Consider the following 27,984-nt stretch of genomic DNA (forward strand, 5'->3'; position numbering starts at 1 on the left):
AATATTTTTTTTTGTTTTTTTTAACAAAGAAAAGAAAAAAGAAAAGAGAAAAACAACACACATATTTAAAAACATACGTCAATTATCCCCACCCCACAACCTAATCTAAACATTATCTTAACATTTTATAATTTTACAAATATACAAAAAAATAATAATAATAATAATAAAAGAGAATAATAAAAGAAAAACGAAGAGGAGATCTCACCTGAACTTGATGCAAAAGCTTAAAAGCGGATAACAAAGATGAAGAAAAAGTCAATTTTTTTTAACAACACCCTTAAGATTAAAAAGATGCATTTCTAGAGGTACTACATTCTCTATATACTGTCATCTTCAACTCAAATTTGTCCTAAGTTAGTCTTTACAGAAAATTTTTTTTTATTTTTTTGTTTTTTTTTGTAAACACATCACCAGGACTAAGACATTCCACAATTATCAACTATTCCCTCCCCCCAACCTGAAAAAGACATTGTCCTCAATGTTTTAAAAGGAAAGAGAAAGAGTTTAGAAGACAGCACATGAACACTACAACAGAAAATATTTACAAACGGAGAGTTAAATCTAAATCGCACTTCTTATTACTGCTACTGTTACCGCTACCATCATCAGTCGACCAATTCAGTGCAAAAGTCTTTGGATCTGGCTCTGCTGTATAAGCTTGTAAAAGATCAAGTAACTCATTAGCAGTAGAAGCAGAAATAGAGAGTTTTTTTTACAGAATATGGAACAAAATGATTCTTTATTGCATGGTTAATAAAAGTTAGCAAGCCGTCATAAAAATTATTAACATTTAACAAACCGATGGGTTTTTGATGAATGTTCAAGTGGGCCTAAGATACAAATGTAATTAGTGCCTCAAAGGTTGCAAGATCTCCTGGCAAGAAAATAAAAGCATCAACATGATTCATCATTTCATATATTCTCTCTTGCATACTTGATACCACTAATTCTTCTCCAATTGGTGGGCCAGACATGCACACTAGCGGTTTCATGGCTTTTGGAATAATGCCTAGTACTTGGCTTCCTCTAGTAAAAACAGCTTCTAAGACAAGTCTTGAAAACCCTCGTTCACCTCCTCCATATACAAGATGCAGTTTCCTCTCTGCTATGACACGACCAAGATCTTCACCTGCCTGAACGAACTCTTTGTACTTTCCATTGTGAAACCCAGAAAGCACACAAATGTTTTTGAATTGTTTGCTCGAAGATGTTGCCATTGGACTAATTTTCAAAAACAAGTTGTGAGTGTTTGAAAAACGAGCTCATATTTAAAGATCTTGGTGACATAAATAATGAGAAACAGCTGTAAATGGGTTGGCATATTTGTCAAATGATGAGTAAAGCTCGTGGCTCAATAATTCAAAAACAAACAGTAAAAAGAAAATAATGATTAGAAAAAGCAAACAGTAAAAGAAAACAAATATTTATTAAATACAAAATCACTTCGCTAAATGCAATAATGCAAATGATAAAATAACAGTAAAGTAAAAAACAGTGAAGTGAAAGGATATTTACTGGTAGTTGTGATTGTGGCTCACATCTTCCTCTGGTTTTACGTCCAGTAACGGCTTGAACGCCCTCTATGGGTCGAAGATCGACTTCCCATCCAGTTTTCTTATAAACTGGCAAACAGGGTCTTTTTGAGTTAGATTCCCAAGACTAAACTGTGTACTTTGTTTTTGCAATAGTATCCACAAATTATAAATCTCACGTTGCACAATTTTGCTTCGATGCATCTCAAGAGATCGTAAGATATCATCCAACGATTCTTTACTCATGCCATCTTTAACGAATTTAATTTTATCTTTACGAGTATCAGAAACCATTCCTAAAGATTTACAATCTGGTCGTTTGCAACCAAGTCTTACACAATTATGACATTTTGAGCCAAGTCGTTTAGCTCTCATTTTCTTAGCAAACGTACTTTTACCAAAACCAGGCATGTAAGAAATAAATGGATCAGAAAACTCACCTGCTAATCGGACCTTTGCTTCAATTAACCAACGAATGTCAGAGGAATGCCATTGATCATTAACAAACGCAGTCGTTCACAACGAGCTTTGTAAATTTTCCTGAGGGCATTCTGAGGGAGAAAGGGAAAATGCTTATGGAGTTTATGTTGTATTTCTTCCATGTTTGATTTTGGGGTTTCAGTTATTGTGGGAAACTGAAGATACCGACTTAAGAAGTCACGGAGTACTGTTATCCGCCATTTATACGGGAAAATAAATCAAAATACACCAAAATCAAATCTGCAAAATCAAATCAAACGTGAAAGCGAGCAAAAAGAAACACACAATATAAAAGGAAAATGAACTTACATTCGTCCTCTCATTGAGTTAACGTCAAGCTCCAATTGAAATTCATATATGCCACTCTCTACTGTTCTGAGTTGTCCCTCTAGATCCTCAACATAAGACACGAATTCTGGTGGTTGCAGATCCCAAAGTGGATGGGATTTACAGCTTTGTATCAGGCCTCTTAAGTGAAATTTCACACGCAGAAATCTTTTAAGATGTGCGAACAGGAATTTTCTCATTGAGGTGCTCATGATGTAAAATGAAAATTGATGAGAGAATGTACAACTATCAAACAAACACGTTTACACAAGAAAAACAATGTTAAAAAAAATATGTACAGTGCATCAATCTAGAGAAAAAGAAAAAAAAAATCAAACAATGAAACGGTAAAATAATAGTAAAACAAAATAAAATAAAACAAAATAAATCATTAAAGACTTAATCAAGAATTGGTGGGTCACCCAAATTAATTTCGGTGTCTCACCCAAATTAATTTCAATGTCCTCGTCACGTGGGTGATGTTCCAGATATGGTTTTAATCTTTGACAATTAACTTTAAATGTGACACCATTCTTTGGATTCTCAATTTCTATGGCCTCATATGAATATACATTTTTTACAACAAATGGGCCACTCCATTTTGACTTTAACTTCCCTGAAAATAAATGAAGACGAGAATTATAAAGCAATACTTTTTGACCAATCTCAAATGTTTTTCGAAAAATTCTTTTATCATGAAATGCTTTTGTTCTTGCCTTAATAATTCTTGAATTTTCATATGCATCATTCCTTAATTCCTCAAGTTCATTCAATTGCAATTTTCGCACATTACCAGCATCATCCAAATTTAAATTAAAAGCTTTAATAGCCCAAAGTGATTTATGTTCAAGTTCAACAGATAAATGACAAGGTTTACCATAAACTAACCGATAGGGTGACATTCCTAATGACGTTTTAAATGCAGTACGGTAAGCCCAAAGTGCATCATTAAGTATAAGAGACCAATCTTTTTGGTTTGGGTTAACCGTTTTTTCCAAAATTTGTTTTATCTCCCTATTTGCTAATTCAACTTGACCATTTATTTGAGGATAATAAGGGGTAGCAATTTTATGTGTAATTCCATATTTCTTCATTAAAGACTCAAATGACTTATTACAAAAATACTTACCTCCATCACTGATAATGGCTCGAGGGATTCCAAATCGACTTAAAATGTTTTCTCTTAAAAATTTAACCACAATTTTACTATCATTATTTCGACAAGAAATTGCTTCAATCCATTTTGAGACATAATCAACTGCAACTAATATATACACAAATCCAAAAGATGATGGAAATGGAACCATGAAATCAATTCCCCAACAATCAAATATTTCAATTTCAAGTATGGGATTTAAGGGCATCATGTTTCTTTTTGTAATTGATCCCAATTTTTGACATTTTTCACAACTTTTGCAGAATTCATATGTGTCTTTAAACATGGTAGGCCAATAAAATCCACACTGTAAAATTTTAGCAGTAGTTTTTCTTGAAGAAAAGTGACCACCACATGCTTCAGAATGACAAAAATTAATGACACCACTTACATCATTATCAGGAATACATCGCCGAAAAATTTGATATGGGCAATATTTGAACAAATAAGGATCATCCCAATAAAATTTCTTTACTTCAACAAGAAATTTCTTCTTCTCTTGAGCATTCCATTGCAAAGGCATTTTACCTGTAACAAGAAAATTAACAATATTAGCATACCATGGCATCGAAGTAATAGAAAATAAAAATTCATCAGGGAAAGAATCATTTATGGGTGTTATATAATTGTAGAATTCAGATGTGAGTCGTGATAGATGATCAGCAACAACATTTTCAGCACCCTTTTTATCTTTGATGGTAAGGTCAAATTCTTGAAGTAACAAAATCCAACGAATTAGTCTCGGTTTGGCATCCTGTTTACTCATCAAATACTCACAGCAGCATGGTCAGTAAACACAATAGATTTAGAGCCAAGAAAATATAAACGGAATTTGTTTAATGCAAATACCACAACAAGTAATTCTTTTTCAGTTGTAGAACAATTCATTTGAGCACTATCCAAAGTCTTACTCGCATAATAAATCACAAAAGGCTTACTATCCCTTCTTTGTCCTAAAACGGCACCAACAGCAAAATCACTTGCATCACACATTAATTCAAATGGCAACGACCAATCAGGAGATTGCATAATAGGTGCAGATATTAAAAGACAAATTATTTTTTCAAAAGATTTTTGGCAATCATCATTCCATTCAAACGGTGCATCTTTTAATAAGAGGTTACAAAGTGGTTTAGATATGGCACTAAAGTTTTTTATAAACCTCCTATAAAATCTTGCATGTCCTAAAAAGGATCGCACATCTCTAACTATTTTTGGTTGTGGCAATTTAGATATGACTTCGATTTTTGCTTTGTCAACTTCAATTCCTTTAATAGAAACAACATGACCCAAAACAATTCCAGAAGTAACCATGTAGTGACATTTTTCCCAATTCAACACGAGTTCTTTTTCAATACATCTTTTTAAAATTTTCTCCAAATTATCAAGGCAATCATCAAAAGAATTCCCAAACACAGTCAAATCATCCATAAAGACCTCTAAACAATGTTCAACCATATCACAAAAAATGCTTAACATACATCTTTGAAATGTTGCAGGAGCATTACAAAGCCTGAATGACATTCTTTTAAATGCAAATGTTCCAAAAGGACATGTAAATGTGGTCTTTTCTTGGTCCTCAAGTGCTATAGGAATTTGAATATTTGATAATAACCCGAATATCCATCTAAAAAACAGTAGTAGGGATGTCCTGCTACTCTTTCTAAGATTTGGTCAAGGAATAGTAATGGAAAATGATCTTTTCTAGTTGCTTCATTTAATTTTCTATAATCAATGCATATGCGCCAATTAGATGTAATTCGTGTTGGAATTAATTCACCTTTTTCATTTTTAACAACAATGATTCTAGATTTTTTAGGCACTACTTGTGTAGGACTTACCCACTTACTATCAGAAATAGGGTAGATAATTCTCACATCAAGCAATTTAAGGACTTCTGTTTTGACTACCTCTTTCATGTGTGGGTTTAATCTTCTTTGAGGTTGTAGACATGTTTTAGCATTTTCTTCCAAATTAATTCTATATGTGTAGATTAAGGGATTAATGCCTTTAATATCATTTAAAGTCCATCTAATTGCATTTTTATACTTTTTAAGAACAGTTAGTAACTTACCTTCTTGGTCGCTTGTTAAAGTAGATGAAATCACAACAGGATAAGTTTGTTCTTCTCCAAGAAAAGCATATTTCAATCCTTCAGGCAAAGGTTTCAATTCCATTTTAGGTGCTTGTTGTTGTTCTGTCTTTTCAATACTTCCAAGTTCCTCAAATTTTGGCTCGTCATCATAATTTTGTGAAGTCTGCACAGAATCAAGCAACGAATTTATATTAGAAATATTTAGTTCAAGTTGCTTATTTGACTCAATTGAATTAACTAAACAAACATTTGAGAGTTTAGAAAAATCCCCTTTTTGAATATTTTCTTTGATACAAGATTCAAACAATTCCTTTTGTTCATCAGTATCATCTTCATTCTCATTTTTTTCATTAGGTTGCCTGCACATGTTGAAAACATTTAATTCCAAATTCATATTCCCAAAAGATAAATTCATTAAACCATTCCTACAATTAATCAAAGCATTAGTAGTTGCTAAAAATGGTCGACCTAAAATTACAGGAATTGGTTTGTAATTATTCACAACAGGTTCAGTTTCCAAGACAATAAAATCTACAGGATAGATGAATTTATCAACTTGTACTAAAACATCTTCCACTATTCCTTTTGGTACGTTAACTAATCTATCGGCAAGCAAAAGTGTAGTTGAAGTTGATTTTAACTCACCAAGATTAAGTTGAAGATAAACTGAATGTGAAAGCAAATTAACACTAGCACCAAGATCTAGTAAAGCATGCTCAATTCTGTGGTTACCAATAATACAAGAAATGGTAGGACAACCAAGATCTTTATGTTTCAACTTATTATTAGTAGACATAATTGTACTTACCTGTTCGGCCATGAAAGTACTCTTTCTTACCTTCAATTTCCTCTTAACAGTGCACAAGTCCTTTAAAAATTTGGCATATGAAGGAACCTGCTTGATTGCATCTAATAGAGGAATGTTAACTTTCACTTGCTTAAAGATTTCATAAATTTCAAAAGAGTGGTTTGATTTCCTTGGTTTATTCAATGCATGCAGAAATGGTGGTTCAGGTGGAACACTAGTTATTTCTTCACTAGGTGTAAGTTCATTTAGTCCTTCCTTACCATTTGAATTTTCATCATTTTCATAAGGTTCAGGCATAGGTCTATCAAGAACCTTACCACTATGAAGAGTTATAACTGACTTGACTTGGTCTGTGGGTGGATTTTATTGAATTTTAGGATTTGGTTGTGGTTGAGCTGGAAATTTTCCTTTTTCTTGAATGGTGAGTGCAGAAGCAATTTTAACAAGAGTATCTTTCAAATTAGAAAAAGTTTGTGCATTTTGATTGTTAATAACATCTTGCTTTCTAATGAATGAATGCATTGTGTCTTCCAGATTTTTCCAGGGTGATGGAACATATGGTGCATAAGGCTGAGGATTTTGAAATTTTGTGGAGGTGGTGCTCGTGAAGATTGTGCATTATTATTATTCCTCCAACTGAAATTCGGATGATTTCTCCAACCAGGATTATAAGTCTGTGAATATGGGTTTGGTTTATTGAAAGTGTTAATGACATTAGCTTGATCATTTAGACATTCTTTAAGTGCAGGCAAAGTGGGACACTCTTAAGTGAAATGATCATTCGAATTACATATGTTACATGCAATTTCTTGAACAGATTTTACTTGATCACTCTTTTTATGCTCCAAAGCTTCAACTTTCCTAACTAGGGATGCAAATTTTGCTTGTAAATCATGATCTTCCCTAAGGTTATGGATTCCTCCACTAGATGGAGATGATTGTTGCTTATTTGTCAATTCAAAAGTTCCAACAGTATCCCAATGTTGTGCATTTTCAGCTAATTGGTCAAGGTAATCTAGTGCATCTTCAGGATTTTTATCCCTAAATTCACCATTACACATCATTTCAACAACCTGTCTACTTTGGGGTATTAAGCCCTCGTAGAAGTAAGTGACCAATCGCCAAGTTTCAAAACCATGATGTGGGCAGATGTTAAGCAACTCTTTAAACCTATCCCAACATTGGTATAATGTTTCTCCATTTTTTTGAGTGAAATAAGTGATTTGCCTTTTAAAAGAATTTTTTCTATGAGGTGGAAAGAATTTTTTCAAAAACTGTTCTTGCATGTTATTCCAAGTTCTTACTGATCCAGATCTAAGGTTTTGTAGCCAAGTTTTAGCTTTATCTTTTAATGAAAAAGGAAAAAGCTTTAATCTAATTATGTTCATGCTACAATTTTGGTCCGTGTATGTATTACAAACTTCCTCAAAATCTCTTAGATGCAAGTACAGATTCTCATATTCTAAACCATGAAATATTGGTAAAAGTTGGATAATACTTGGTTTAAAGTTGAATCGAGATGCTTCTAGAGGAAATACTATACACGACGGTGCTCCGGTTCTGGTTGGATTCATGTAGTCTCTCAGAGTTCTTGGTTGATTTTGATCGTGCCCATGTTGAGATTGGTTGTCTCCCTAATCAATTTGAGGATTAAATTCGCCCAAAACGTTTTCGCCTTGATTCTCATCCATGATTGGTGGTGGAGATTGAGATCTACGAATTAACCTGCCACTTGAAGATCAAGACCAACGTCTCATGCAATGGTTATATTATAAAGATAATATTTACACAAATTGATAACAAAATAAAATTAAAAAATTAAATATGCAAATAATATAAGTGTACAAAAGAAAATTAAATAACAATTTTGGTGGTTGAACCCACCAATTAACAATAAATTAAGTATAAAATAAATGCAAAAGAAAGAAAAAGAAAAAAAAATGGTGGTTGAACCCACCAACAAAGTAAAAAATAAATAAATAAATGCAAAAATAATAAAAAAATGGTGGTTGAACCCACCAATTAAAAAAATAAAGCAAAAAAATACAAAATTAAATAAACACTGAAAATTAAATAACTGAAAATAAAAATTAAGAGTTAGTAGTTAGTTTGGTGGTTAAACCCACCAATAAAGCAAAAATAAATAAATACGAAATAAAATAAATGCAGAAAATTAAATAACTGAAATTAAAAAAAGTTAGGAGTTAGCAGTTAGTAAGTTAAGAGTTAGTAATTAGAGTTAGTAGTTAAAGTTACTTTGGTCCAAATTAAGTCCAAAATAAGTCCAAATATGTCCAAAGTATGTCCAAGTCTTGATTATTTTGAGGAATTTCGTCTAGGGATTCTATTGCAAATTATTTTTAATTTTATGGTCAAACTATAATTTTTAGAAGTCTAGAATTGAGCAATTTGAGATGAAAGTGAAACGATTGAAAGATGTTGGGGTCAAAATGTAATTACCAGACGATTGGGCTAGAAACGGGAATTGTTGGGTTGAAACGAGAATTATGAAAGATATGGGGACAAAAGAGAATTTAAGAAAAGTAAAAGGGGGCAAACAAAATTTTACATATTAGAGAAAAATAAAAAACGGAAAAACAAACTAAATAAAAAAAAAATTTCCCGGCAACGGTGCCAAAAACTTAACACAACTTAAAAGTAATTTTTAACTCCCAAGTATAAGAGTGTTTTGTTGTATTATAACTCGGTGAGTCCGAGGTCGATCCACAGAGAAAAGATTTAATTCGTGTACTTTATTTTAACTAAAAATTGAAATTAAAACTTAAATATAAACAACTTAATTTAAATGAAACTATGAAATTAAACTAGTTAGAGTTATGGATCCACTCTTAGAAGTAAATAAAACTTAATAAATTCTTTTTGCCCTTTTTTTACATTTATTGCCCAAAAGATTAATTATATAAATTATTATTATTTTTCCTTTAATTTTATGATGGATTAAGTATTTATTGTGCCAAAATTTAATTTGTCGACAATAAGTCAAAATACCATTTTACCATACCTTATATTAAGATATTAAGAATTTATTGTGCCAAATTCATTTGTTTGTCTACAATAAATCAAAATTTCAAAATATAAAATATGTATAAAATTAAATAGAAAATAATTTAATTTATAAAATTAAAAATAGAATTTGCTTAAATTATATTTATTTCCTAAGAGTTTCACCTTCCCCTAACTAATATTATTTATTTAAGCATAATTAAAATAAAAAGAAGTAGTAAAATTGAATTACTTATAATTAAAAGAAATAAAAACAACTAAAATTGGAAATAAAACTAATTTTATTTATAAAAATAATTATACAAAATATTAAAAACACACTTGGAAATCAAGATTACAAGGAGATGGAGAGAATTTGAGAAGAAAAGAGTTGTAGAGAGATGATTAAAAACATAAAAATGAGGCTCTATTTATAGAAAAATAAATTCATAATCCAGTGCTTTGCGGTCCATCATAAGCTTCATGCATGTGCTCCTCACAACCTTTAGATCAAGATCCAATGGCTGGTCAAACTTCAAAAGTCAACATCACACGTGGCATCATTTGACTTGTCCGATTTGCCCAAAGAACGGTTGAGATTTGGCGTGTTAATGGGTGGATCGGGTCGACCCGAATACAAAGATTCGGATCCTCCAACTTGCTTCACCAACCATTGCCACGTGGCACAATCATGGCCATTGAATCATGAACGGTTGAGATTTAGTCAAAATTACCAGCTATCCCATGCACTCATATCTATTGTAAGCTCATTTCATCATCCAATCAGTGCTCGGTCAACAGAAAAAAGTCAATTTTTTTTACACAAGTCCAATTTTAAGCCAATCTTGACTGATCCTAAGGTTTTCGGACCTCCGGAATCCAAATTTGACCTCTGTTTATCTGTTTGGAGCCTCGAAGTACGTGAAAATAATATTTTTCCTAATAAACACATAAAAATACACAAAATTAAATATATTTAAAACATAATTAATAATTCATAATATATTACATAAACACAAATATAAATTATAACATAAGCATAAAATAACATATTATCGCTTGATAATTAAACAATTTTTAATACTAATCAAGAAACCTTGATAACCAAATGGGACAATTAGCTACAGCAATGAGCAGCAGAACTCAAAGAAGCTTACCTAGCAGCACAGAAGATCATAGGAGAGAGAGCAAGGAACACTGCAAAGTGATTAGTCTGAGATCTGGAAAGCATGTTGATATCTCAGTTGAGGTGACCAAAAATGGGATGGAAGGCATTTCAGCTCAAAAACCAACTCAAAAGGGAAGCATGTTACAGCAGACTCCCCATCAAGACACTGATGCAAGGGACCCAGCCACAGCAACTGCAAAAGAAAATCAACCAGATCTTGCTGAAAAAGAAGTTACAACACCAATAGCCACAACTTGCACCAACTTAAACAAACAGAGTTTGGTATCTCCTGAATCTAACCAGCAGTTTAGACATCCACCACCCTTCCCTCAAAGGTTCCAGAAGCAAAAACAAGACAAGCAGTTCAGTAAATTCCTAGAAGTGTTGAAGCAACTGCACATAAACATACTTTTTGTGGAAGCTTTGGAGCAAATGCCAAATTATGTAAAATTTCTAAAAGATATCTTGGCACGAAAAAGAAGGCTGGGAGAGTTTGAAATTGTTGCTCTAACACAGGAAAGCAGCCATATGCTTCAGAGTAAAATTCCCACAAAATTAAAAGATCCAGGCAGTTTTACAATACCCTGCTCTATAGGGAATAGGTATGCTGGCAGAGCACTTTGTGATTTGGGAGCTAATATCAACTTGATGCCATTATCTATATTTAAGCAGCTTGGAGTAGAGGATGTACTGGTGAAGGTTGACAAATTCATTTTTCCAGTGGATTTCATTGTGCTGGATTTTGAAGCTGACAAAGAGGTACCCATTATACTTGGCAGACATTTTCTAGCAACCAGAAAGACTTTGATAGATGTGCAGAAATGAGAGCTGACTATGAGAGTGAATGATCAGCAAGTCACATTCAATGTACTAAAGGCCATGAGAAACCCTGATGAAATAGATGATTGCAATTTCCTAAGTTAGTGGATCTTGTTGTAGCAGACAGACTGGACAGATGCTGCAGTAATTTATTTAACAAAGTCACCACCTTTGAGGAGGTTGAAGAGGAAGATGTTGTAGCAATTCAAACAGATTAGATGGACAAACAACAATCTAATGGGCACAACAGGGTTATTGAACACCTGAATCTTTCAGACAAGGAAGTAAAAACAACTTTACCATTTATTGAATCACCCTCTAGTTTTGAATTAAAACTGTTACCTTCACATTTAAAGTATGCTTATCTTGGTCAAAACAACACACTCCCTGTAATCCTTGCTTCTACATTGGATGCAGGTCAAGAACAAAGCCTAGTAGATTTGTTGGGAAAATACAGAAGACAATTGGATGGACCATGGCAGATATAAAAGGTATCAGCCCATCAATATGCATGCATAAGATCCTTTTAGAAGACTGTTCCAGCAATTCGGTGGAGCACCAGAGAATGCTGAATCCTATTATGAAAGAAGTGGTGAAGAAGGAAATCATCAAATGGTTAGATGCTGGAATCATATACCCAATATCAGACAGTTCATGGGTAAGCCCAGTTCAGTGTGTTCCAAAGAAAGGAGGGATAACAGTAATGGCTAATGAGAAGAATGAACTTATTCCTATAAGGACAGTGACTGGATAGAGAGTGTGTATGGATTACAGGAAGCTCAATAAAGCAACAAGGAAAGACAATTTCCCATTTCCATTCATAGATCATATGCTGGACAGACTTGCTTGAAAACAATACTACTATTTCTTATATGGGTATTCAGGCTACAAGCAGATTGCTATAGCACCAGAGGATCAAGAGAAGACTACATTTACTTGTCCTTATGGAATATTTGCCTTCAGAAGAATGACATTTGGGTTATGCAATGCTCCAGTAACTTTTCAGAGATGCATGATGTCTATATTTTCTGATATGGTAGAGCAGACCTTGGAGATTTTCATGGATGGTTTTTCAGTTTTTGGAGAGACATATGGTAATTGTTTACAAAACTTGGAAGAAGTTCTTAAAAGATGTGAGATGACCAACTTAGTACTTAATTGGGAGAAGTTTCATTTCATAGTGCAAGAAGGAATAGTGCTGGGTCATAGATAAACTGCCACCCCCAACCTCAGTAAAGGGTATTATGAGTTTTCTGGGTCATGCTGGATTCTGTAGAAGATTTATCAAGGATTTTTTCAGAGTAGCCAAGCCTCTATGTTCATTGCTGGAGCATGATAAACAATTTCACTTTGACAAAGAATGCCTTCAAGCATTTGGAGAATTAAAGAAAGCCTTGATCACTGCTCCAGTAGTTATATCTCCAGATTGGAATTTACCATTCGAATTGATGTGTGATGCTAGTGATCATTCTGTGGGAGCAGTATTAAGGCAAAGGAAGGATAAGGTTTTTCATTCTATATACTATGCAAGCAAAACTTTCATTCCAACTCAGATCAATTACACCACTATAGAGAAAGAGTTGCTAGCATTGGTTTTTGCTTTTGACAAATTCAGAGCTTACCTGGTAGGTACTAAAGTAACTGTTTACACAGACCATGCAGCCATCAAATATTTAATTTCAAAGAAGGATGCCAAACCAAGACTAATCATATGGATCTTATTACTTCAAGAATTTGATCTGGAAATTAAAGATAGAAAGGGGACTGAGAATCAAGTGGCAGACCACTTGTCACGGTTGGAAGCAGACACTAGTACATTGACAAGGAAGGGCATCACTGAAACTTTTCCTGATGAACAGCTGTTGGCAATACAGCAAGCACAGATGCTGCAGCAGTTAGAATCTCCATGGTATGCAGACTTTGCTAACTATCTAGTAAGTGGGTTACTACCACCTGAGCTGAAGTTTCAAGAGAAAAAGAAATTTCTTCATGATCTTAAAAGCTACCAGTGGGATGACCCACATTTATATAAGCTATGCTCGGATCAAGTAATAAGAAGATGTGTTGCAGCAGAAGAAATACCTCATATACTAGAGTCATGTCATGCTGCAGCATATGGAGGACATTTTGGTGGTCACAGAACAGCTGCCAAAATTTTACAATCAGGTTATTATTGGCCCACTATTTTTAAAGATGCTTATGAATTTGTTAAATGTTGTGACAGGTGTCAAAGGACAGAGAACATAATCAGCATACATGAGATGCCATTGACCAACATACTGGAAGTAGAAGTTTTTGATGTTTTGGGAATAGATTTCATGGGACCTTTGGAAACTTATATATCTTTGTTGCTGTAGACTATGTCTCCAAGTGGGTGGAAGCTACAGCATTACCTACCAATGATGCTAAAACCGTGGTGACTTTTCTTCAAAAAAATGTTTTCTCCAGGTTTGGTACTCCTAGAGCAATTATTAGTGACGAAGGCGCACATTTTTGCAATAAAATCTTTGCTGTAGCAATGATGAAATATGGAGTCAGACACAAGATAGCAACAGCATATTACCCACAATCCAATGGTCAGGTTGAAGTGTCCAACAGAGAAATTAAAAAGATCTTAGAAAAAGTGGTGAACCCAACAAGGAAAGATTGGTCTTTACATTTGCATGACTCTTTATGGGCCTATAGAACAGCATACAAAACCCCACTCGGCATGTCTCCTTACCGAATTGTTTATGGCAAGGCTTGTCATTTGCCCCTAGAGCTAGAGCATAAAGCACACTGGGCACTGAAGAAACTAAATTGGGACATGCATGCTGCAGCAGAACAAAGGAAGCTTCAACTTTGTGAGCTTGATGAATTAAGGTTGTTTTCATATGAGAATGCAAAAATTTATAAAGAGAGAACAAAAAATTGGCATGACCAGCATATTCAACACAGGAAGTTCATCCCTGGTCAATTAGTGTTGCTCTACAATACAAGACTAAGGTTGTTTCCGGGAAAGTTCAAGTCACGATGGTCTAGCCCGTTTAAGCTATTGAAATCTTACCCTCATGGAGCTGTTGATCTTTTAGATGAACAAACGGATCACAAATTCAAGGTTAATGGGCACAGGATTAAGCATTACATACACCCAGCAGCAGAAGGGTCAAAGGAGGTGTTATCCCTTCAAGAACCCCACTATTGAGCAAAGACAGAAGGTCAGGCTGAAGTACCTTAAATCAAGCGCTTCATGGGAGGCAGCCCATTGAGGAAGCAGCCACTTCAAACCAATTTCGATATCTTTTGGTTTCATAAACAACTCTCCCTCTTCACCATTTAATTTAATCTTGTTTTGCCATGTTAACCATTTATTTTTATCCTTTTTACATTATTGCATTCCTTCTTTTCGATTTAATTTAATCTATTTTATTTTAATAATTTTAGACTTAATTTTAGTTTGAAGTAAATGTGACAATTGAATTTCATATTGACAAGTGCAAGTATCTGGTGGCAGAATTTAGAGGACAAAAACCACGTGTCAGATGCTTTGGTATGGATACTGTGGCCGTTGTTGGAATAAGTAAATAGGGGCTGCAGCAACAAATTTTCCCGTTACAGTAAATTAAATGCTGGAGCTTTCACTTACCGTTGGAGATGAAATCGTGACAGATGGACGCTCGGATACGGATAGAAATTGCGGAAACAAATCTCCAAAATCACAGCTTTAATTTCAATAACCGATAATTTTGGGATATGCACATTTAATTCAAATATTTTATTCCCTAAATTATCTCTAATTATTGTAGTTATCTTCAAATTACAGCCCACTATAAAAGGAGTCACCGTGCTTAGTGTCCAAGCCACTATTCCCCATCTCCTTTGCAAGTCCAACTCTCCTAATTCTTTAACACTTATTTTCTTTTGGCTCTCAGGAACAGTAGCCTAACTTTGTTACTGCTACAGCAATGCCGCGATATAAGAAAACAGCGAGCCGCCTCAAAGATCCATCACGATTCCAGAGTTACTATGCCGAAGAAAAATACGAAGAATTCATAGAGCCACGCAGGATTCTGGAAGAAAAAGGGTTTTAATTTCCAGACCAACTCACTGGAATTGTGAAAACAATTCATAATTCTGCAGCAAAGCGAGGATGGCTAGAGTTTTGCAAACACCCTCGAAATCCTGTACTATCGGTGATAAAAGAATTTTAGGCCAATTTGGTAAGTCTTGATCAACACAACATCTGGGTAAGAAATACACTTGTTCCATTGGACTCTCGTGTTATCAATACTTTTTATAACTTACCTGCTGAGATTACTTGTGAGTATGCTAAATTGCGTGATAAGTTAACCCCGAAAAAGTGAACCACCATTTTTACAACTCTTACCATCAAAGGGGCATCCTGAGTTAACGAGGAAGGGCGTGTAGTTAACAGGATAGATTGAAACCTATTGCTAAGGTGTGGGTGAAATTTTTGAAATCTAGACTTATGCCCACCACTCACACTACTACGGTTTCACAAGAAAGATTGGTTTTGCTATATGTCCTTGTTAAAGGGCTCCCCATAGACGTGGGTAGCATCATTACAAAAGAAATCCGAGAATGTGCAGCCAAAACTCATCGAACTGCTGCTTTGCTATTTCCTTCACTTGTCACTATCATTTGTGTAGTTTTAGGTGTTCGTCTTAAAGCCAGCGATGATCATGTCAAGAATGAGGGTGTCTTTACGGCACGAACAGTTGAAAGAGTTGCTGGTGAGAGTGCTGGAACAACCACTGAACCAGCTGCTGTAACAGGAGCACGACGAACTCTTGGCTTAGAACATACCATCCAAGCACTCAGCGCCAGTATCAATCAATGTGTGGAAGCTCAACAGAGGGAAAATGGTCAGTTTTGGAGCTATCTACAGCACCTAGATAGACAACTACACAAATTTGCTAAGTACATGAAATGCAATCATCGGAACTTCCCTGTTTCCATGTTCCAGCAATATAATTTTGACACCAGCACCACAGGTGCTCCAGCAGAAACTAGTGAAGAAGCCACTGCTTTAGATGAGCCAGCAGAGCAAGCTGCAGCTGAACCACCAGCAGAAGTTGACTCAGAAGATGCTGAACCATCTAACCCACCTGAGGACGAAGGTGACAAATCTGAGACTGATAGCTCACCCTCAGAGGCAGAGGATAATTCAGAGCAAGAATGTGAGGAACCACCCATCCCTACCCAGTCCAAAACTAGGAAGCAGCACATTATTCAAGAAGAGGAGGAGGAAAACCTTGACGTGGAACCTCTTATTCCAGTCTTTGTAGGCAAAGGAAAGGCCAAGGGTAAAGCAAAAATGGCAATACCTCCAGCCTCTGACGATGAAATGGAGCAAGTTGATGCTGAGTTAGCTGCTGCAGCAGTTAGAGCCATGCCTACATCTAAGCAAGCCAAGCAACTACTTGAAGTAATAGCTACCATCACAGCCTAGGGCTAGGCAGCTGACGCATTGACTCAAAAGACTCCACAACCAAGTCCTAGCCAGCCTATCCGCACCAGTCCAAGACAATCCAACAAACGAAAAGGCAGTACATCTGCGGGTACTGCTACAGTAACCCCAGCCACAACTCCTCTCACCAGCCCTGCAACAAAAAAGACAAAGACATTGCCAGCTACCTCCCCAAAGGCTTCACCAAAGGATAAGCTGTGTAGCGCATCCAAGAAGCGCTGATAACATCACATCATGGGCTGTAGTCCCCACCACAGGGGAGTACTTTTATCTCACTAGTTTCCTTCTTGTTCTTAAAAAAAAAGATTTGTTTGTCCATTTGTGTGTTTATATTTTGTTTGCTTGTGAGGACACAATATCTCTCAAGTTTGGGGGGGTGTTTCCGAATGCATGTGTTTTATGTATGTGTTTATGTTTGTGTTGTGTGAAGCTCTATTATCTGTTATTTGTGTAGGGATTTGAAAACCTAATAAAGATAAATTGAGTACTATTCAGTATTTATGAGAATGCCAAGTAGAGATAGTTATAGATATAAGTGAAATTATGTCCCAACACTTAGCCCTTGATTGAGTTGTATGAGACTGCTAGAGCAAAACCAAAAGAGTAGAAAATATCTTAAGTTTAAAGGGAGAAACATGCTAATTGACTGTGATATTTATGAAATAAAACTCTGCTCCAATGGCTTAAGTTGCTGAGTAACCAAATCTGAGTATGCACCCCATATGTAGAAATGTGTAAAAAAGTAGCAAGAGTTATGAGCAGTGTTGTAGCTTATACTAAAAAAAAAAAAAGTCTTCTATCTAAGGCATTGAGTAGCCAGGTCTGTTCATGACCCCCATGTTCAGCCTTGAGTCAAAGATACCTTGAGATAAGATTATACTACAGATATTGCTGCAGCAACTCTGATCTGAGCATGGCTTGAGTAATTGGGTGTCATCATTACAAATGATTGACATTCACATGAAAAATAAATGTTACAGTGAGGAGGTTGATTATCCCCCAGGTTATCAATATTAAAGCTATCACAGTTTGAATATGTGAAAATTATGCTACCCCTTGTAAGAATGAAGTATATTAATGCTGAAATTTATGCAGCCCTTTGGTAATGTTACAGCATCTATGGAATTTAATCACAAAGGCAGCACACACACAATATGGACAGAAAGAAGCTTAAGTCTAGAACTGATTTACTATGGGCATTTTGTATGATTGGGATTATGATCTGAAGGTGGAAGAATCTTTGCAAATTGGATAAAAGAGCTGAAGTTGTGTACATGTTTGTTTACGGGAAATGTTAGTAGGTGTCATTACTTGAGGACAAGTAACAGTTTAAGTTTGGGGGTGTGATAACTCTAGGAAATTAGAGTTATTACATCTGTTCTAGACTTGAATAAAGGCCATTTAGAAAGCAAATAATGTATTTTGATTACATTTTGGTGAACTTTTGCATAAACATTCATTTTAGTTGAGTCTTAACAAGTTTTGCTTGAATCATAGTAATTTGTGCCAAAAACAGGTTTTAATTTGTAGGTTTTAAATTCATAAAAGGATGCGGAGACATTAGATAAGAAAGAGGAGGAAAGAAGATGATCACAAAATAAGGAAAGCACAATCGGAAATGACACAAGTGCTGTTGCGGATGTTAGAGCAACCAATGCTGCAGCAATCTGGGAGAAGCGCGGGAGAAAATATAGGCGCGGGTCAGCAATTAAATTACAATCTATATGTTTCCTAATTTAAACACAGGCACGCGCATGGGCATTGATTCGGAAAATCTAATTTGCAAATATATAAAGGAGGCATGCACCACATAGAAGCGGCGGTGGAATTATCATTCAAAAACAATTACAAAGGCAATAAGAAGATCAAGATTAAGGAGGGTTGTTCGGCATCATTGAAGCACCGGGGAGGATCCTTAGACTTTCATTGTGCTCAACTCATATTATCTTTCTTCCTTTGATTGATTTGATGTATTCTGCGATTAGTATATTTATGTTCATTTTTCTCATTTAGAATATGAGCTGAATTTACTTGTAGTTGAGTGACAAATAATCCAATGGGTTCTTGACTGTTCATATATGATGTTATGATAATGTTGTAGTATTATACTCTAATAGTTTTTATGACATAACTGTTATTTCGATTGACCACCCATTTAATAGTTTCAGTTAACATAGAGCAGCAAAAGGGCATGTCTTAGCAGACATTATTAGAGTATTAATTGTTCTTAAATTGAGTTTCCTGGATTAGGTTATCTTAAATCCCATAAGGGCAATACTTGAAATTAAGATTTGTGATATCCTAGACATAAATGTTCACCTTGTAGGGTAGAGAGATTAAAGATCATAAAGCCATACATTAAATTTATGAGCAACTGGTCATTGTTAGTAGATTTAAAAGTATGAGATTTTCAACATGCGATAGCTGCGGATGCAGATTTGTTCTACCCAGTGCTGTAGCACTTATCATAACAACTAGTGCTAATTCGGTAATCAACAGTCACCCCATTAGGAGAGTTTGATCATTCAACTACTATATTCTTAATTGAACCTTGGACACATTTAATTAAGTTTATTTTATTACGATATTGCTTTAATTCCCATCTTTCACAATTATTATTTACAATAGAATTATTTGGCAATTGTTTGTTTTGGTCTTTAGTTGACGTGCATTATTGTGATTGTTTTAGCATTTTGAGTAACATCAATCCCTGTAGAGACAATCTTGAACACTCATCACTTTATTACTTCTTGTGTCTACTACTTGCACATTGGCATTGATAATAATTGATTATATAAATCAATCAATAGTAGTACCAGGGACTAATTCTATAGTAAACTCAACCTCTCGATCTGGGGGTAGTCCAGGAAGATCTTCAGGAAATACATCAATAAACTCCCTTACAATAGGTATGTCTTCAAGGCATGCCCCATCGAGATGGTCAGCAATTACATACGCTAAAAATCCTTCACACCCCTTCTTTAACATTTTCAATGCCTTAACCATAGAAATCAAACCTTTATGATTCCTATAATTCCCTTGAAAATGAAATTCTTCCTCGCCAGATAGGCGAAAAATAATTTCCTTAGCAAAATAATCTATTGAAACATTATAAGGTCCTAACCAATCCATCCTCAAAATCAAATCAAAATCATGCATCTCTAAAGATAGGAGATCCACAAGAAATTCTCTATCACACAATATGATCACACACGACTTATAGACATGATCTATTAACTGGCAATCCCCCATAGGGGTACTAATTGACACGTGATCATCTAGTGGTGTGATAGGCACATCAGCATAACGGGCAAACACACAAGATACAAATGAATGTGTAGCACCAGGATCAAAAAGAACTTTGGCTTCTCTAGATAATAAGGATAATGTACCTGATACTACATCATTAGACACCTCGGCATCTTTCTCTGTTAGCGCAAAGACACGCCCTTGCACCCTTGGTTCTTCTTCTGCTCTTCATTAGTTTGAGTATTTGCAGTCTCGCTATGTCTCTTTGGGCAATCCATAATCATATGCCCAGTTTCTCCACAAGCAAAACAAGCTCCAGTTTTCCAATGGCATTCACCAGGGTGTCTCTTTTCACAATGTCGACAAATGGGGTAGTTCCTTCGAGAGGTGTCATCCCGAACACCCTCATTATCCTATTTGTTACTTCTACCAATATGCTTATTGGACTTAATGCCCTGTCTATAAGAATTTACATTTTGTGGTCCACCTTGTCGATTTTTTTATTTATCTGATCCCTTGTAATTTGAGCTTCAAGAATATCCTTCTCCTCAAGAATTGCTCGATCCACTAAATCGGCATAATTGTTAATATTAAGGATGGTCAATCGCCCTTTAATGTTAGGACGTAACCCTTCCAGGAACTGTCTTTACTTACTACCCTCATAGCAACCAAGATAGGAGCAAAACGAGAGAGAACGGTGAATTGCTCCTCATACTCCGCAACACACTTTGTTCCTTGAGTCAATTTTAGGAAGTCAGCCTCCATCTGGTGTCGAACTCATTCAGGAAAATACTTTTCATGAAATGCCTCCAGAAATAACTCCCAAGTAATAGGTGCATCTTGCAATCCAGCCCTCAAAAGACGAGATTTGGCATCCCATATTCAAACAAATCCACAAATTGCAACGTCTAACACTAAATAATCTCTCCCAAAACATAACAATAACAAAAGTTTCAATCTCCAAATTACAAGTTCATAATAGAAATAAACTAAATAGAAACATCAGTTCATTCCTCTTCTTATTCAAATAACAAACGGAAATGAAATTACTAACTCCAAGGCTAGGCACACCTTTCAAACGGAACTTAATCTACAAAAAGTAATTACAAGGGGTGAGTCGTTAATTCTGTAAGTAAAACCATTCCTAACACACTAGCCCAACTGATACCAAAAATATTGCAAGCCTTATTTTATTTAAAACATATATGTTACAATTCATAAATTTCATAAAACGATATATCACGATAAAATAACATAAATTCACTGTATCTCAAAATATCAAAAGCATAGTTACTTATGAAAGTAAATCAGATATCACATTCACAGAAAACAGATAGTAGCTCATGTCACATAGTGTCACATATAGTCCCGGTGACCCGACCAGAAACAGAATTCAGAATATCGTGTGCACACTCAGAACAGAAACTCAGTACTGGTCCAGATAGATATATCGTATATTACGATCAGAATCAGAATCAGAATCTGAATAACTATGGACAATGAGCCAAAACATTAGGAATCTCATACCATCAGCAATAATTGAATCAAACATGGGTTCAAAACATAACGATAATTTCGGCTTGCAGAATATTTTATAGACAAAATTATAAAAGGTAGTCATGTCATAAAATAATTTACATATCGAAAAGCATTTATGAAATTTTTTTTAAAGGATTTAGATTTGAAAACATTTTCATAAACTGATTTTGCAATGAAAATCCATTGATCTACTAAGTAGTATAAAAACTCTTCTAATAATATCAAAATAATTATACATATCCAGTATATTAGGAATGAAGTTACTTACCTTGATAAAGGGATTTGAACTAACACACCTCTAAGTCTCTAAAAGTCTCAATCACCTCCTATACCTTAACAAATATAAGATATAACTATTAATAACTTATCCTAAAAATCTGATTTGCTAATTCATACCCGTACTAGTCTGATTCTTAAAATTTTAACTCTCAATCTAAACTCAAAATGACATAATATTCTATAGAACCATTTTGGACATCCATGGGTACCTCATATAAAATTTCCAAGAGGATCCGATACCAAAAACATTTTCAAAACTATTTATTAATTAACAAATTCAAAATTGTTTCACAGTATGGTAACCGAACAGAATGTATTCTGACAATTTTATAACATCTGATACTGATTAGAAACTTATGAAATTAAAACCGGGAATACTAGACACATGTATCAACGCCTATATAAAATTTAAGAATGTTTCGAGTTCATTTACTAGTACAAATAAGTTTATGAATTGGATTGCCTTGCTGTAAACATAGTTTTCCAGTGTATTAATGTTCAATTCAAAAGTCCATATAAAATTGAAAACAAAGTCAAATCTTATGAAACAAAATTTAATCAATAAGCCCTACATGTCTAGTTTTCATAAATATAAAGTTCTTAAGAAAAATCATTCAGAAAATATATGTTTAAATTTGAGATACTCATATTGTCCAGAATTTGTCAAGTGTGCTTAATACACCAAGGGTTGATTATTAAAACCCACAATAAATCAAAACCCTAAACAAAACCTAAACACACCTTAAATCATGTATTATAATCTGTATCAATCTAAAATCATGCTAATATAAACCCTAAATAGAGTAATTAGAAATCTCATGGAGAATAAGGAGAGTAAACTTATCAATTGCTTTGATTCTCTCCTAAACAAATGTTTTAATTCCTAAGTTGGATTGAAAATGAAAGGGGGTTAGGGGGTATTTATAGGATTCCTTAAGGCTAATGGATGGCTATGATTTTGCCACCACAACTCTTGAGCAATGGTTGAAATTATCCTTCATAAATACCTTACTAGTCTCTAGAATTCTTATCTATCTCTACAACTTCTCTTACATTATCACTTATGTCATAGATTATGTCATTATTACCTAGTCATTGCATCATCACTTATGTCACTACTTCTCTTAAAAAATAAATATTATATATTAATATTATTTTAATACTTAAAGGGGCTTGTTAGCTCAAAATGAATTCTACTATATTTAGGTGAGAGAATTGAACCTTACACTATTGGTTAAGAGAATGGAACTTACATGTTTTGCTAAAAAAGCTTTCTTTTGCACCTTATGTTTCCTTTTCACTGTGCACAAATCTTTTAGAAATTTAGCATAAAAAGGTATTTATTTAATGGCGTCTAGCAATGGAATGTTGACCTTCACTTGTTTAAAAACTTCATAAATTTCCTGGCTGTTGTTTGATTTCGTTGGCTGGATTAGTGCTTGAAGAAATGGTGGTATAAGAGGAGAGTTGGTTATTTCTTCATGGGTTAAAGGTTCGACAGACTCTTCCCTATTCTCATAAATTGAATCTTTACTAGTTTTTCGAGGGTCTAGGATATGTTTTTTGACAACTTTACCACCACGTAGGGTTATAACCGATTTAACTTGACTCATAATTCGGTTTCCTGAATTTGCCATTTGAGGATGTTGTTGACTCTAGGGGTTTGGTTCAGATTGAGCTGGAAACTTTCCTTTTTCACGCACGGTCAGAGCAGATGTAACTTTGGAGATAGTTTCTGTCAAAATGGTTAAGATATGCATCGTTTGGTTATTGCTCGACTCTTGTTTTTCAATAAATGAATGCAATGTGTCTTACAGAGTTTTTCTTGGTGGTGGGATATAAGGTGGGTAACTCTGGGGGTTTTGGAAATTCTGACATGGATGAACTGGTTGTGAAGGTTGTGCGTGGTTGTCATTTCTCCAACTGAAATTTGGGTGGTTTCTCCAACCCGAGTTGTAAGTTTGGGAGTATGGATTTGGGTTTGGCCTTTTGAAATTATCAACGACATTTACTTGTTTATGCAAACTTTCTCTCAGAGCTGGCAAAGTTGGACAGTCCTGCGTAGAATGGTCAGTAGAATCGTAAACATAACATGAAATATTTTGAACAGACTTTACATTATCATTCTTTTTCGACTCTAATGCTTCAACTTTTCTAGCTAATGATGCAAATTTGGCTTGAAAATCATGGTCTTCCCTAAGGTTATGCATGCCTTTACCAGATGGAGATGACTGGGATTTACTTGATAACTCATAAGATCCAACTGTATCCCAGTGTTGTGCATTCTCTGCTATATAGTTAAGATAATCTAATGCATCTTTAGGACTTTTGTCCCTAAACTCACCATTACACATCATTTCAACGACTTGTCTACCTTGGGATATTAATTCCTCGTAGAAATAAGATACTAATCTCCATGTTTCAAAATCGTGGTGTGGGCAAATGTTAAATAGTTCTTTAAATCTATCCCAACATTGGTAGACGGTTTCCCCTGGTTTTTAAGTAAATGTGGTGATTTGTCTTTTGAAAGAATTTGTTCTGTGGGGTGGGAGAACTTTTTCAAAAATTATGCTTACATGTCATCCCAAGTTCTGATAGATTCTGACCTACGATTTTGTAGCCAAGTTTTAGCTTTATCCTTTAGTGAGAAAGAAAAAAATTTAAGCCTGATTATATTCATGCTACAATTTTGATCAGTACATGTGTTACAGACTTCCTCAAATTCTCTTAAATGCAAATATGGATTTTCAGACTCAAAACCATGAAAAGTAGGAAGAAGTTGAATGATACCATTTTTTAAATTAAAACGTGATGCATCAGGAGGGAAAACTATGCATGGTGGTGACCTTGTTCTAGTAAGATACATGAAGTCTCTAAGGGTCCTAGGTTGTTCATGAAGATTTTGCAAGGCTTGGTTATCTTCGTGCTCTGAAAAAATTTTCAGCTCCTATGTCAGCCATATCTAATGGTGGTGAAGGTGATCTCCTAATTAATCTGCAAATATTTGTACGATACCAATGACGCATGCAATGCTAATGATGTGTACTAAACCAATGATGCATAAAACACTAAATGAAAATTGCAGAAATAAAAGTAAACTAGAAATAAAATAAACAAAAATGCGAAATAATAAACAAACTGAAAATAAATAAAAAATAAATTAGGCGGCGAAACCAGGCATAAAAATAAAGTAATTAAAGGAAACAATTAACAAAATATTAGGTGGTATTTTAGAACCAGTCATATAACAAAACATCAAATTAAATAAATTAATGTACAAAAATAAATAAACTAAAATTAAAATGTTAGGCGGTAGAACCGACCATATAAACAAAAATAAATAAATGAACAAAATTTAAATAACAACCAGGCGGTTGAACCGACCATTTAAAATAAATGCGGAAAGTAAATTGCAGAAATTTAAAGAAAAAATTCAGTATGAGGATTGATTTGCAAAAGTTTCGGAGCTTAAACGAAGTTTCTCATAAATTTTATGCCAATTCTATGATTATGAGAGAGAGAAGGGAGCTGATTGAAACTTTACGAAATAAATTATTACAACCAAACAAAGAAATGACGAAGGGAAAATACAAAATGTAAACAATAATCGACAAAATAAAAAAATAAAATGAGATTAAATTTAAGAAATTCCCCGGCAACAGCGTCAAACACTTGACATGACTTAAAAATATATTACTCTCAAGTATAAGAGTGTCTAATTATAATATAAGCCGGTGAGTCCAGGGTCGAACCACAGGGAATTAAAATCTAGTTGTCAATTTGTTAAACAAAGAAATTTAATTGCGAGAAAAGAAATTATTTGAAATCGATTTAAAAATAAGCTAAGGTTACAGGATCCACACTCAGCATTCAAACTATAATTTTAATACTTCCTTATTTTTTATATTTTATCTCACTTTTACTAGTTAATTATTATATCATTTAATTCTAACTAACTATGTGTGTAAATATAGAATCAAGTACCTAATGTGCCACATTATATTAATGTGTCGACATTATGTCAAAATACCATACATATCTAAAGAAATTTATAAATTAACATGACATAAAAATAACCAAAAAAGAATAAAATAAACTTAAAACTCACTTGAGAAAGAAATTAATTTTATGATTTGATACTTTGAGCTTCACCCTTCACCTCAACTTAATAAAATTAGCCACTCATGTTGAAAGAAAATAAAACACCATTTTTATTTGACAAACTTTTAGAATATATTACAAGAAAACTGATCAAAAGAAAACAAGAAATGAAAAGAAAAAAATCCTCAGCTGAACTCTCTCTCTCGGCTTTCGAATACTCAGCTCTCTAGCTTGCTTGGCTCTCCCCCAACTTCCTGCATCTCCTTGTCTATAATAGACAAGGAATGCATTATCTTTATTTATTTTATTATATATATATATATATATATATTTATATATATATATATATATATATATATATATATATATATATATTAATGTGTGATGGTTAGGAGGCGTGATGGCCTCCTGACCATCACTTACATGATTGCCCAATTGTTGTTTTTTTATTTTTTATTTTTATTTTTGATTTATTATTGTTTTTTAATTATATCTCCTCAATAATTCTTTTCAATTGGCTCCAGCAATTCTTGTTTGTTCTCGCTTCCAGTTCCAACTCCTTTTTATTCATGAAAAAAAATATTTACAAGATAAAAATTAGCATATTGCGAATTAATTTAACATAAAAATATATTTAAGGAGTCTTAAGATAATTTAGAAATAACGAGAGCATTAATTGACATAATAAATGAAAAACTAATAACTTTATCCTTATTAAATGTACACTTTTTAGTGTCAATCATTCCTCAAATAAATAGTAAAGTTGAATTAGCAAATAGAGAGATAAAACAAATTTTTGAAAAGACAATTAACCCAAACCGCAAAAATTGATCTCTTCGACTGACTAATGCACTCTAGGCCTATCGTACTGCATTTAAGACGTCTTTAGGAATGTCACTCTATCAGCTAGTTTATGACAAACCTTGCCACTTGTTGAACTTGAGCATAAATCATTTTGGGCCATTAAAGCTTTTAATTCAAATTTAGATGATGCTGGTAATGCGTGAAAATTGCAATTGAATGAACTTGAGGAATTAAGGAAAGATGCATATAAGAATTCAAGAATTATTAAGGCAAGAACAAAAGCTTTTCATGATAAAAGAATTTTTCGAAAAACATTTGAGATTTGTCAAAAAGCATTGCTTTATAATTCTCGTCTTCATTTGTTTCCGAGAAAGTTAAATTCAAAGTGGAGCAGCCCATTTATTGAGAATCCAAAGAACAATGTCACATTTAAAGTTAATGGAAAAAGATTAAAACTATATTTGGAATACCAACCACGTGAAGAAAGCACTGAAATAAATTGGAGTGACCCATTAAATCTTTATTAAGTTTCTAATGGGTGATTTAACTTTTCACTATTATTTTACCGTTTGAATTGTTTAATTGTCTTTCATGATACGCGTTATGTTGTTTCTTGCTTAAGTATGTTTGATAATTGTGTTCTTTTTTCGTCATTATACATCATAAGTACCTCAATAAGGAAGGTTATGTTAAGACATCTTAAAAACTTTTTTCGAGTAAAATTTCACTTAAGCGGCCTAATGCAAAGCTGTAAATCACATCCAATTTGGGAACTACAACCACCAACATTAGTACCTACGTTGAAGATCTAGAAAGACAATCAGAGAAATAGAGGGTGGTATATATGACTTCCAATTGGAGCTTGAAGTTAACTCAATAAAAGGACAAATGTGAGTCCATTTTTCTTTTTACATTGTGTGTTTCTTTTTGTTGGTCGTTTTCACGTTTGATTTGATCTTACAGATATGATTTTCTTCATTTTGGTGTGTTTTGATTTATTTTCCTGTATAAATAGCAAATAATTGTACTCCGTAACTTTTTAAGTCGGTATCCTAAGTTTTCCACAATAACTGACATCCCAAAATCAAGCATGGAAGAAATACAACATAAATTGCAAAAGCGTTTTCCTTTTCTCCCTCAGATGACCTCAC

At 34.0% G+C, this 27,984-nt stretch overlaps 1 protein-coding gene, 1 non-coding gene and 1 pseudogene across 2 annotated transcripts in view; 1 reads left to right on the forward strand and 2 right to left on the reverse strand.

Moving 5' to 3' along the window:
• LOC107176996 (probable cytokinin riboside 5'-monophosphate phosphoribohydrolase LOGL10) overlaps positions 1-27,984 on the reverse strand; it is an 85,521-nt gene that overhangs the window by 303 nt on the left and 57,234 nt on the right. The gene's annotated exons all lie outside the window — the stretch shown is intronic.
• Positions 1,549-24,282, reverse strand: LOC107175750 (uncharacterized; annotated as a pseudogene).
• Positions 7,533-7,641, forward strand: LOC127900104 (small nucleolar RNA R71). Its single transcript, XR_008052128.1, has one exon. It is a non-coding gene; the product is annotated as a small nucleolar RNA R71 (small nucleolar RNA).

The sequence above is a fragment of the Citrus sinensis genome, chromosome 9, assembly GCF_022201045.2.
Source record: "Citrus sinensis cultivar Valencia sweet orange chromosome 9, DVS_A1.0, whole genome shotgun sequence".
Classification (NCBI taxonomy): domain Eukaryota; kingdom Viridiplantae; phylum Streptophyta; class Magnoliopsida; order Sapindales; family Rutaceae; genus Citrus; species Citrus sinensis.